This window comes from Ornithodoros turicata, chromosome 6, assembly GCF_037126465.1.
Source record: "Ornithodoros turicata isolate Travis chromosome 6, ASM3712646v1, whole genome shotgun sequence".
NCBI lineage: Eukaryota > Metazoa > Arthropoda > Arachnida > Ixodida > Argasidae > Ornithodoros > Ornithodoros turicata.
In genome coordinates, this window is record NC_088206.1 from 24440976 (window position 1) to 24453482 (window position 12507).

The following is a 12507-nucleotide window of genomic DNA, read 5'->3' on the forward strand; positions in this document are numbered from 1 at the left end:
TAAATCACAGGCCTCGGTGGCTCAGTTGATAGAGTCTTCGCCTTCTGATCCCGAGAACGCGGGTTCGAACCCGGTCGAGGACGCAGGCCCTTGGTGGCAAAAGGTACAACTTGCCTAGGCACGCCGTCATCCGCGAGGAACGTTGAATACGGGGTGCCGTGTGATGAGATTTCATCGCACGTTAAAGAACCCTCAGGTGTGCAATCCACAGACCGACCGCTGAGGCGTCGCTCATGATCTCAGTTGTCTCGCGACGTAAACCCCAATTACACACACACACACACACACACATATATATATATATATATATATAATCCTTAAATCCTTTTAGTGCCCCGCCCCCGTACATATTCAAGGGCGCCCTCCACACAGCATAATATATCGACTGTCTTGCAGCGCCACAATGCGGAGCGCTCTCTCGTTGGTCTCCGCAAAAGATTTGTCTTCATGGTGGTGGTGGCAACAGTTCGCCGTTGTTGGCCTCACAGCTGTGGGCATCGTCACGACTGTGGCTGAAAGTGATGGTGACAGATGAGGGCGTCAAGTAGGTAGGATCGGTGGTCTTTCCATCTTTCGATTAGAAAATCAAGATGGTCCGGGGTATTTATAGGTCTGTGCCTGAGACCTCCAAGGCATTTTTTACGCGAAGAAAGCGCCCTAAATCCTAGGCCCTCATGTGTCTCGCGGACAGGGTGCCGTTGGGATGTAAAATGGCCTACAGAGTATCGTTCTTGCAGTCTGCAATACATTTTTGGCGCGCCCCTTCGCTGGTGGTGTGGCTCGCCGTTGTTGGCTTCACGGAGGCAACGTCACGACTAACGCCCTGGGGGAATGTGCGTCCTGTGCGACTTCTAAGGGAACTGTGCCGACATATGTCTGAAAGAGTCTGAGGAAACTCCAGGAAAAACCCCAAACAGCACAGCCGGCACCGAGATTCGAACCCTAAGTCACGCGCGCTGTCCTTTGTCCAGGCGAGCTGTCCCTTGCTGTGTTCGTACGCGCAGCAGTCCTTTAGGTTGTGCTCAATGGCTTCAGGCTGATGGCAGTGCCAGCAATTCGCACCATCCACGGCGCCAATTTTGAGAAACAACGAGTTAGCAAGCGCTGACCCGGTTCGGAGCATGTGGAATTTGTGGATCGTTGCTTGGAGCATAGGCGCATGCGCATGCGCGGGTACTTATCCTCCTCCCTCGAACTTTCCCAAGGGGATGGGCAGGCCCCCTCTGATAGTTCTGCCCATGAACGTTTCAAGGGATATCCTAAGAGTAGTGCACTTTAGGCGAGTGAATGTGCAAATCCCGTTAAAATTATTGCTTTATTTGCACTGAACTCCATGCATCCTGCCCGACCTTTGTACATGAAAGGGGGCGAGTACCCCGCAGCCAGCAGTGTTTGCACCGGGAGGGAGCATTGTGCCAAAGGCCCCTCCGACAGATCGCTCTTTGAATGGAGTGTCCGTGGCCATCCCTGTCATTGGTAGTTCGGACCCACGGCTTACCATAATATCACGGGTTTCGGGGTGCTCTGCATGGAGTTAGTCTGTCATGCGGAGTAGCATATGTGTCGGTCACTATCATCGGGTATTCACAGACCTGGGCTTCAGACGTCAGACAGTCAGCATGTTCGTTGCCACTGATCTCAATATGGGAGCTGATGCGAGGGGATCCACTGCAGAGAAGTCTCAACGCCACACGATGATAGTTGAGCACACAGTCTTCTGACGCAGTATGCCAGGATCTTGTCACATGCAGAGTCCGTAACTTTTTGAATAGCGCTGTTGGAGTCAGTGAGGAAGTTGCCCTGTTGACGGCCCTCACTTGGATGGCAGCGGCTGCATATATAGCATTGCAAGGAGTTCTGCACAGGGAAGGATAACGGACGTACTTTCGTTACCGTTTCCATTTTCATTACTGCTATATTATCGTTTCCGTTATCCGTTTCTGATACCAGCTTTTAATTTCGTTTCGGTTACGTTTCCGTAACTGTTTCCGGTAATGGAACGGCTGTTACAGGGCTGCGGGAGGACAGCATTCGTGGAGGATATTGAGCACGGCAGAGATTCCCTTTGCTATAGGATATGTTGAGGCTTGGAACGTAGTAGGCGCAGGTGGTACTTTTGATTTCTTTATTAACTTGCCCACAAACAGCACATGCCTTATTAATATGGTGCAAGATATAAAACTATAACATATTTCGTACCCTAGAGGTAAAGGTCATTGCACAACAGTAGAAGATGTCCAGATCTAAATTGACGTCATCATAAGCTCGTTGGATACAAGTCGTGGGGCTTGAAAAACAACAATCTATTACATTCAAAACACGAAAACTTCTAAAACGTCTCGAAGGAGCATGAAAACAAACGCATTCAACAAGGTATTCGCAGTCAATATTCCCATGAACACAATTATATAACAGGTCACGGACTTTACGCCCGCTATCCAAAGTATTAATTCTGCAGTTATTAAGAATTGTTTTACAGTCATAAAACTAACGCATCCCCAGTTACCTATCTTAGTAAATTCTGATAAAACGACGTTGGACTTTCTCAATGCAAGATGATAAAACACACCCGACACTGTTCCGGACGACGGAGCAATACTCCAATTTGGGAACTACATTGGTGGAACGAACTTTTGGTGCGGTATAGTGAACGGAGCCATTGGTGGATATAGCGTGTGCTGGTAGTACACGTCATGACCATGACGTCTGGAAATGAAGGGTTTACCAGTGACGGTTTCATGAAGTCGAGTGAATTACTTGTAAGAGCAGTGAAATGCCCCTCCATAAGTTTTTCGTGTTTGGCAGCGCTCATGACCATGATGACACGTGACGAAGCATGTACGCGCGGCCGACGCGCGTTAGCAGTTGCCAGCAGACGAATTTTTGATGGGAGGTGTGGGGGGTGGGGCACAGACCGAGAGGGCGGCCGTGGCCCCCCTGGAGCTCGAAGGTCGCTTGTGAAAATAGTGGGCTGTTTCGTCATAATTCGCAATGATTATTCTCAGATATCATAATAGGAACCTCTGAACACCTGCACAGTCCGCCTCCAGAAAAAGAGGTGGTAGGGGGCGTTGCACGCTTGGCCCCTCCTGGAAGCACTTCCCCCCCCCCCCCAAGTCCTAAGAACGCCCATGGCAGTGAGAGCTTACGGCTGCTCCCTAGCATACCTGGTGCCACGCAGGTCTGCAGACACCACAATGCCGGACAACGTTCCGGACGGATGACTGCTCCACCTATTTTGCATGACTCCTGATGGACAGCTTGACGAATGAGACAGGGTTTCGAGCCACGTTAAATGTCACATCGTTGATCCTTTAGAGGAGCATGTTTCCCACTCCTACCCTACAGGACTGTTGTCCTCCCTCCATCTGTCTAAGTCTGTACACCGCTCATAACCACAGTTACTTCGCGGCGCTAACACGGAATCAAAACAAGAAAAGCTGCTTCCCTCAGCTGCCAGTCTGCGACGTCGCAGCTTCCGCCCAATATAGAGGCGCGCTCCTTCTTTTTTCTTTCTTACACTTGTATTTTGTCGCCGTCCACACAGCGTCTGACACCATAGCTGGGCGAACTCACTCATGAGGGGCTTCATGAGTGTCTTCATCTTCACCCTCACACCCATGAGGTGAGGGGGAGTGAAGGGAAGCTAGCGATGAGGCCTATCGTGAGTGCACTCATGAGGCCTTGCCCCTCATGACGCCTACCGTGGGTGCACTCATAATGCCCTGCCCTTATGAGGCTTAAGTCCCGTTCCGACATACAGCGCTTTGCTCCAGAGCACTGAAAACAGCGCTGTTTTTCCCTCCTCTCCCGGTTGCGACTCGATGGAAAACAGCGCTTGGCGAAGTTGAGCTTCGGTGAACTTTCCCATCGCTGTCTCCCGGCGATAGGCTCCCTGAACCAATGAGAACGCGGCGCCGCGTTCACGTGACGGGGCTGCCTTTCCCCCCCCCCCCCCCGCTTCTTGTCGCCGTGACTGCACGTGATCGCCGATCACGTGAGATCACCAAGTACAGACAAGCGCTGCAAGTACGAACCCCACAGTGGAAATACAGCGCTGTTTTGCAGCGCTGTGGCGCAAAGCGCTGTATGTCGGAACGGGCCTTTACGGTGAGTGCACTCATGAGGCCTTGGCCCTCATAAGGCCTACCATGAGTGCATTCACGAGGCCCTGCCCCTTATGAGGCCTTCCATGAGTGTACTCACATGAGGCCTTTGAAGGGTGTGGGCCTGCTATGAGGCCACTCACCAATGATGCCTCGAGGGGCATGAGGCCTTTGAGGCGTGTGACAGTAACACCGCCACCGGTACGCGGCACTTTAAAGAAGGGGTGCACGCGATTTTAGCAACTTTGTTTAATTGTAAGGAACCATAGCGGAGCAATGATATCAGCGGCTTCCCTGAGGCACTTCCCTTCATAGCGGAGCAATGTAATTTGAATTATTCTTTGCAATTTTAAAGGGGCGTTGCACACAGATTTAGGGATTTTATTTAACTTCTGCCAGGAGCACATCGGAGCAACGTGATTTGAATTACTGTTTACCGCTTTGGTGCCAGTAATACAACCATCAGCATATTGCAGTTTAAAGGGCATTGCACACCCATTCAGGCATTGTGTGTAACTTCTGCCAGAATACGAGCGGAGCAATGTAATTTGAGTTACTGTTTACCGCTTTAGTGCCACTGGTACCACCGGTTGCAGGTTAAGGGGGCAGTGCACACGCTTTTAGGAATTCTATTTAACTTCTGCCAGAAGCATAGTGGAGCAATGTAATTTGAGTTACTGTTTACCGCTTTGGTGCCAGCGGTACAACGATCGGCATACTGCAGTTTAAAGGAGTGGTTACGCACACGATTTTATGAATTTTATTTAACTTCTGCCTGAAGCACAGCGGAGCAATGTAATTTCAAATTACTGTTTATCGCATTGGTGCCAGTAGTATAGGGACGTGTCCCAACATTGCCACCAGGGCCGCGACACCATCGCGTCTGGGCCGACTTCGTTCGCGAATTTTTTCCGCGCGTGGGCGGAAGGCTGCCCGTGCGCTTACCGTCGCACATTTTTCTGCCTGGAGAATGTGAGCTTTTTCAAATCCCGCCCACCCGAATTTCTATAGAATCGACATGCGAGGATCAGTTGCTCTATCCTATATCGACAATTACCAGTGGCGAATCTACGATTGAATGGAATAGAAGCAACCTCTCAGATCTCTGTCTTGATGTTTCTACACTGTTAAAACAGAGCTTCACCACATAGCACGCTCCTAGCCAACCATCATTCAGAATGATATCATTCTGTGCATTGATTTGTTGAAAATGAGAGGAGGCGCCTATCTGGGACAGATTATCTTGTCCCAGATAGGCGCCTCCCCGCTGTTTTGAACAAATCATAACACAAAATGATATCATTGGGTATGATGGTTGGTTAGGAGCGTGCTATGTGGTGAAGTTCTGTTTTAACAGTGTAGTATGTACATTAAACTAACTATGCAGATATTGAGAAGTGATGGGAGTGATCCATATACAAGAAGAGCGGATGGTGTAGTCGATGGTGTTGTATTCCCCGTGAATAATTTGGGAGCTGCAATGTTTAAATATATTAATGTATATATCAATAAGCGATTGGTATCATCAAATTGTCTGAAATCCTATCAATGTATGCTGGACACTTTGCTCCACACAAACGCACATCTTCAGACAACAGTAGATGATCGTGGTTTGTATATCTATGATTTAGGTGAATATGCTGCAAATGATCCAAATTCGAGAGTTGCTAAAGAACTCATTTCTAGAACAAGGGGTGGCAAACTATTTAAACTTGTCATGCATATTAATACAGATTTGACAGATCATATTAAGCTATTATTACCGGGATTTGATGTTAGGGTATCTGTTGTGCATGCTAGCGACATGCATCACTTATTGACTGGTCCTGGAGAAACACACCAACACCAAATCAAGATATCGAACGCAGTATTGTCATTACGTAAAGTCAAAGTCAGTAACTTGACCACCAGTCTACGTTAAAGAAACATCCAGCATGCTATACTATGCGAGGTTTAGAGAGCAAGATTAAGACACTAACTGCTGGCTCAGTGGATGGAATTTTTGACAATCTATACACCGATCACATTCCAGATCGAATCTCAATGGTTATGACACGAACCGATGCCTATCAGGGCGACTTAAAATTGAATCCATTTAATTTTGAGCATTTCAATGTAAGTTCAGTAACACTAACAATTGACCGAGATCGAAAACAACTCTCATACGAGGGAGTCCGCTGAAATACACCATCTAAAATTAAACATTGAAAAATCAATCCTATAACAATAAAACCCTCCAAATAAACACGTCAAAATCAATCGTGCACATATCCACGATGGAAGGATAAAGTCGTAAACATCAACTTTGTACTGTCAATCCAGCGAAATCAAACCCTCGAAATAAATGCTCTGTGATTGGTCGACAAGATGAGCAGCCAAAGCTCTCTGCATCCGCGTCTAATGTAGTTCCCTCCCTGAGTGTGTTCTCCTGGGGACGAGAATATCTGCCGGAAGTACTCGGTACCAGCTCGCCCGTGCGCTTCTGCGATTTATTGTTCTCTGATGAAAATGTCGGTTGATGGGCTTGTGTGAGTGAGCTGTTCTGCTGTGCTTGGTGGACGGGGAATGAACAGGATTAACCAGACAAGACGAAACCTGTTGTTGCATAGCCTTTTCGACCGTGTCTTCCCATTTCGCCTAATGCTTTTTAGCGGATTATCTCGCAATTCCATAGCAGGTTCACCGACTTCGAACTGCAGGGGGTCCCATTTGGCCTAATGTATGCTGCAGACAGTCCCACCTCGCCTACTGATCCGTGTCACGTGAGGAAAGAAGGCGGTCCCCTGTCATGCTGCCAAAAGTCACTTTCGCATCTTCACAAAGCTTTAAAACCTTGTTGGTTTTATTCAAGCATATATATTTTATCAAGCAAAATAGCGCGATCTGCACTCCGGTACCGAAATAGAGTATCGATTACTGTAACGGCGTTACGTACAACACTGCGGCGTACCCTTCTTTTCTTTCAACTGAGCAAAAATCTGCCCTCCCCCTTTTTTCTTTTTTCATTCAAAGTCAAATCCTCTGAGCCGCACGAAAGACCTGTGAGTAGTAGCTGATCCATTTCCATGTCCAGCATCCAGGATCAGTGGTATCGCGCACGGATCCAGGACATTTGCTCACCGGACATTTGTGCGAACGCTCAAGGCGGACCAATGCTCACCAAGTTTTATATGTGCCTATTTCTTTTCTTTTTTTTTTTTTTCGTAAGTTACCGTAGGTGTCGTGTTTGCTGGCTGGTGGCACAGTATAATAGAGTTGTAGTTTCTCACAGGAGAACATACCTTGTTGTGGCTTGAGGAGGAGGAGGGTTGACTGGTGGGACCCGGGAAACATCAAATTGCAGCAAATGTGCGGTCTCAGCTCTGGATTGGTGAGCAAATGATCGGTGAGGAATTGTCCGCCCCCCATCGCACACACCTTCATTTGCAAATGTAAAGGGTCCTTGTTTCGGACGGCGTAAGGTTGTTGTCGGACGAGCGCATTCATTTCTTGCAGACGTCATCATCGAGGCGGGGCGTGTAAGTAACGCCCACTTGCCGACAGTCCCGTTTCGCCTAATGAGATTGCACGGCAGTCCCATTTCGCCTAACGCCTGTCACCCCTCCTGCCTCTCTAATCCGATAATCTGGATTAGGCGAAGTGGGAATAGGCGAAGTGGGATCTAACCTATTCGACGGCTGTGGTTGACTGCTTGTGTTGATTAGTACTGCGCGTATTTTATTTTGCTGCTCTTGCGTTAAAATATATATTGGGGTATTGCTTTGTCACTGTCAAAGCGGTTCCAGGTGTTCATTCTAGCGTTGGGGCAATGATCTATGCAGAGGAAGCTTTTATGAATTCCTATCTCAACTGAATGATAGAAGCGTTGAGCTATGTTATCAGAATTATAAAACTAATTCATTCATCTTACATTGGAATCTCAGTGCAGACGAGTCCGTGGGTGGTTACTTTAATCCCATACGTAAGGGAAACTGTAGAACTGAACTTAAATTTGCGAAGCTATTGCCTCATGCAGTGTCGGTTATACTTATAAGTGAGAGCCCCAAGATATTGACAGTCAATGCTGACCTTGCAGTTCACTTGGATTAAATCATGGATGTTCCAGATCTTGAATTGTTGTTTTTAATGGATCCTCAAACCGTGAGAATGCATCAAGGAACCTATACTACCGACAGAGTTTCGCCACTTTCATGTATGTGGACAGCTTTGATCTACCACAAATTGAAGAAGAGCTGCTAGATCTACCTATTGATGAATATTGTGACAAGTGTATGCACAGTCTCTACAGCTCCCACTGCGGCCTCTTTGTTTCCGTATTTGCTTCTCGTCTTTGTAAGAATTACTCACTCAAAAGCATTATGTCATTATTTGACAATAACCTTGTACACAACGATCTCAAGGTAACAAAAATGACTGAAGAGGAATACCTCGTTTAAAAAATTGTCTCATATTATTTCTTCAATGTACAAGCTCTTTGAAGATAGTCCTCCAGACCCAATATCTTGCGAGAGCCGTCTTCCTTTCGCTGGACGATGTAAAGCGAATGTTGAACGTAATAATTCCGAAGCATTGGTCTTCTCAAACCGGCATTTATAATGGTCGGTGAAATCTGTTCACCATCACGATAGCGTCTTAACAGGTCACATTTCACAGCGCCAAGCTTTTGTAATCTTTTCCTTAGTTGTCCGCGTCTTGTTCCGATTTGATAAGGTAAACTTTGCAAGATGAGTGTGAAGTCGCTCTCTGGTCCGTTGCAATTCAGGTCTGAGTTTAATTTCATCAGGTCCTTGTACATCAACCACTGTATAGTCAAATGAAGTCTCTCAGCCGAGTTCATCCTCAATCTGAGCTGGGGTGGCATCTGAGATATGGCCTGATATTATGGTCTAGCCAGCCTGATGATTTCGTTGAAATCAGTCCCCAGCAACGACATCGTCTCAGATGGTCACCATTTTGTATAAAGAAACTTATGGGTGGTGTCTTTAATGTTTGGACAATGGGCAAACCGCCTGTCAGGAGGCACTGTAATCTAAAACAAAAATCTCTTTAAAGTAAGTGGAAGGAGATAAGAAAAGCTGTAAACTCACAGTCCTCCAGGGAGAGATAATAGCACGTACTTGTCTGTTTCCACCGTTGACTTGGGGGAGAATACAATGGAAAGGATGCGAACAGTTTCCTATTGGCTATGTTTTCTTTAGTAGGCTATTGGTTAACAGCTTTCTATGTACGGTTTTCGGGTCCGCCCACTTACTATAAAATAGCAGCCGTAGTTGGGTGGTTTTTCTCACCAAGTTCTGTTGCCCTGGTTGCAGTGCTTGTTTCATTTGTCAAAAATTGTTTTGGTGTGCTGTCTTCTGTTCAAGTCCTTCGACTCGTTGCCAATCTTTGAAGAGTAAGTTTGCTTCTTGCTTATTATTCTTTTTTTAATTTTTGGGATGTCTATTCTATTGCCTTGCTGTAGAATTTGTGGGTATGATTCTATTGACGATGTAGTTCGTCGTATGGAGGAGGAAGCTAACCCAAAGAACACACGCGGTCCTCAGGACGTCCCCACACTGTCATCGTGTCCTCGTCCTTCGAGGTTATCCTCAGGACGTCCTGGGTATAACACTCTCGGACGGTCCGTGAAGAGTCATTCAGGTACGTCCTGTGCCCGTCCTTGTGGGTAGCTAGCGGGACGAGAAATATTACTTTGTTTAGTTTACCTGTTCAGACTTTCTAAACACATTTGTTTTCTTTTTGGGCCGATCCTGGGATCTGATTGACATTTTTCTGAAATAAAGGGTGGTCCAGGGTAAAATTCTCTGCATCTAAAAAGGATGACTGTCTATGAAAAATGGAGCGCATTACTCGTGGAAGGGAGGGAAACGCTCGATTCTCTCGAACTGCTTTTGACTTTCAAAACTCCTACCTGAACGTCTCAAACCAAAAGGAGTAAGAAACATAAACTTCGCACTGATGTGGATCTAATACTTCAATCAATTCCTCACTTTGAGTATTATTTCTTTGCATAATCGAAAGAAACATGGATAGCTCACCCTTCGTTTTGCGTCACAGGCGAGCAGGACTCTCGAATGTACGGAGGATCGCGTTTCAGCAATAAACAGTGTCTGTTTTGGCTTCGGAAGGGAATTCTAGTACCTTTCGGAGTGAGTTTCTCGGACTTCGTGCCCCTGACAAGATTTTTTTTCGTCTTTTATATTTATCTCTGCTTTCTCTCTAAACCGCTGCGCTCGTTGTCTGTTATGAATTGTACTAGAAACAAACAGTGAGATTGTATCGCGGAAGTTAATCAAGATGTATGGAAAAAAGAGAAGTTATCAGGACTGCGTCTGGTTTCGTATAAATTATACGCAGAAAAATGAGGTGCAGGTGAAGTCGTCCTCACAAGGTCCTGCGAGTGTTCCAGGTTGACACCATGAGGATGTGCAGGTGATATGACCGGGAGTCCCACTTTAACAGGTAACACTGGGAGGACCAGTTGATAACTTCCTGAGGATGTCATCGTCGTCCGGGGTTGACATCCTGGGGACGATCGCAGGACGTTTCTGTGTTATTTGGGAACAATCCAAACGAAATAGATCCTGTTTCGTTTGATGAACAGTGGGGGTTGGAATTTGGTCAGGTTTTGATGGATGGAGTTTTTTATGCTAATATGCCAGCAGATGCCGTGCAAAATTTTGATACTTTATCCCCAGAGCCTGTTGTGAACAATCGGAACATGTTTCGGTGGCTCATGCTGGCATTAGTGTACCATATTTGCCGTTCTTTGAAACCGCTGCGGCCTTTGAAAGGTACCTTGGACGTTACGTCCTGTGGGCATCACCGTATGACGACTTTGTCGAGGATCCGTTCGAACACCTGATGCATTACCAACACGATATAGTTTCCATATTACAACAACACCCCATACCATTCAAATTTTATGTGAAAGTGAAAGTATTGATGGTGAAGCAAGTTGGCGACTCGATGACCAGCCACTTTTTTTAAGTGCCGTGTCGCGTGAAATTCATAGTCACTCGGATATAATGGTTGCCCTAAATGAAATGATTAGCGAGTTAGCGCAACCTAGAAAATTATCAGGGGGAAGGTAGCGGTTACCTCTATCGGGACATGTCCAAAATCGAATTGAATGCAAGCAGTATTCAAAAAAAAGAACATTGGTTGTGACACTGTAATTCCTACCGAATTGGAAAAAAAAAAAGAACGAGAACACTCACAAATGTAAAATGCCCCAGCGATGAGTGTTTCAAATTTAATACTTTAGCTCTATTGCATCCTCAAAAAACACACGCGAATGATTGGAAAACATATTGCAAGTATCTGGTGGATCTCGAATCGAATCCCTTGGCTAGAGTCAGATGGTGTCCCAATGGTCCGGTGTCATATTCCTATCTCAACTGAATGATAGAAGCGTTGAGCTATGTTATCAGAATTATAAAACTAATTCATTCATCTTACATTGGAACCTCAGTGCAGACGAGTCCGTGGGTGGTTACTTTAATCCCATACGTAAGGGACTGGAATGTGATTGCAGAATTTGAAGAACAGAACAAAATTGAAGTGTATGTGTACTCATATCAGGATGGAGGTATCCACACTTCTCGTGTTCCGCTTCCCCTATTTGTCGATAAGGTATAATTATTGGAATTTGATAATCACTTCTTCGGGAGAAATAATTTCAATACATTGTTTTGGAAGAAAGATTTTTTTGTGAAAAAGGTACGAGGGATTTTACAACACAGGAAAACTTAGTGTCGCATAGGAGAGTGTGCAGAAATTTTGAGGAGCTTTTGTTGGAGTTCCCAGAGCCTGGGAAGAATGTTCTAAAATTTGACAGAGAGAGAGAGAAATACATGATGACGATGATATGGGGATGACTTCCGCTCATTGAGCGGAATGCTACCCCATTGCTATTGGGGGAAAATTTGACAGGTTCAGCCACATGTTTGCATTTCACTATATTGTTGAACTCGATACAGAGTCTGTCCTCGATCCTGACACGAACGTGAAAAGTGCCGTGCAAAAGTATGTTATGAGCTCCTTCTGCTGTATTCTAATCAGAACATACGATTCGAAAATACTTGCAAATTAAAAATATTTAGGCCCCGACGCCGCTTCCAGGTGTGTCGACTGCCTGTTACGTTTACATAACAAGGTGGTTGATATCAGTCGTTGCCCTGCTCCCATTAAGCTCACAGCCAAAGAAACTCGTACATATAATGCGGCAACGCATTGTGAGTACTGTGGTGTATTATTTAGTGATGACAGGAAAACGGTCCGACATCATGATCATAGTCATGAAAGCAGTGTCAGCAACTTTTTGGCGACCATTCGTAACGAATGTAACATCAGTTGCAGCAATCATGGTAAAATTCCAGTGCTCATTCATAACCTTCAG